Here is a 1413-nt window from a genome sequence, read left to right as displayed (position 1 = left end):
TATACTTGTACACCGTGAATCAACTGCGGGTCTTTAGATTGATCAGATACAACAAGACAGAAATAGAGAGAAAGACGTAAAAAACAAAACAAAAGCAAAAACAACAAAAACCCAGAAAAAACAACATTGCATTGAAATGTAATGTCGAAAAAATTGATCGACTATTCCGAGAAAAACAAAAAGACTGAGATGGCGTTCATATTACAAAAGTTACGAAATTGTCAAGACAATGATATTAAATACGACACAGTTACGGGCTTTATGAAGTCTACAAGACATTGTTTTCTTTCACACCGTGGAATGAACTCGCACTTTTATTGGAATGGGATAGATCCGAGAATCGAAACGCAGCGGGTAACCAAATAGCTATCAAGTTGATAGTAATGGGCTGTATTTGCTAACGTCTGTCTGGAGCGGAGAAAGATCCCGAAGGCCGACTCATAACTATGGCAACGGAATGTTGACCCACCTGGGAAACAAAGGAGGCGGGTTGGGGTGGGGTTTACAGAGGGAATTTTTTTTGTGTCTGTTTGTATGGGGTTTTTTCCCTCAAACATCTTACCCTGATTTTTTTACCTGCTTGATTAAACACCATCCATCTATACACTGCGTCATAACGAAAACGGTAACATTCGCTTAAGACTGGTTTCCACTGAACACAAACTAGAACTACCCCTCCCCCCCAAAAAAATTAAAACGTAAAAAAATAATTTGAAAAAACGACAACCACAAAGCAAACAAGCAAACAAACAGCCTCCCCACAAAATACTGGAAAGCAAAATCAACAACAATAACACCAACAGCAACAACAACAACAGCAACTATATTGAGCACGACAACAACTGAGACAAACTCAATTTGTATTTTTTTTTTTTGTGGCTTGGAGTAAGCTTGTCACATCACTAGATTTTTTAAAGAGAACGAGACAAAGAAAGGCACAACTACATAACGCCAGGGACGATCGATCGACGAAACGCCGAGATTGTGCGCCCCAGTGACCGAGTGTAGAGGGAGGTCGGGCTCACAATAAACAATGAGAAGCGACCTCAGTGACTCTGAGTTTAGGAACATGTACTTGATCACAGAGGTGTGTCCTTGGGCTAAAAAAGACAGTCGTGTACTGGCCACCAAAGCGAACTCTGACAAAAGACCGGCAGACGACTCAAAGATAGAAACAGGCGAGCTGTCACCTCAGTTGGTATCGTGTTAGCCGATGATGCGGGTTACCCAGATTCAACCCCCCCCTCCCCTTCCCCAAGTGCGGCTTTTTTTAACTTGAACTTATGGAACCAATCAAGATCTCAACATACTTGCTAAGGCCCTATCGGGGTTGGGCGTTAAATATTTATCGGAGGTTCTTCTTCTATTTAAAAAAAACAATTTTTTTCAAGATAGAAATAGTACCCCCCCCCC

The 1413-nt window shown here is 41.4% G+C and overlaps 1 protein-coding gene across 1 annotated transcript in view; it reads right to left on the bottom strand.

Moving 5' to 3' along the window:
• Nucleotides 1-1413, bottom strand: part of LOC101863688 — a 4587-nt gene that overhangs the window by 2825 nt on the left and 349 nt on the right. The gene's annotated exons all lie outside the window — the stretch shown is intronic.

Source organism: Aplysia californica, unplaced genomic scaffold, assembly GCF_000002075.1.
Source record: "Aplysia californica isolate F4 #8 unplaced genomic scaffold, AplCal3.0 scaffold00396, whole genome shotgun sequence".
Classification (NCBI taxonomy): Eukaryota; Metazoa; Mollusca; class Gastropoda; order Aplysiida; family Aplysiidae; genus Aplysia; species Aplysia californica.
The sequence above is the reverse complement of the archived record's forward strand: the minus strand, read 5'-3'. Positions and strand labels throughout refer to the sequence as shown.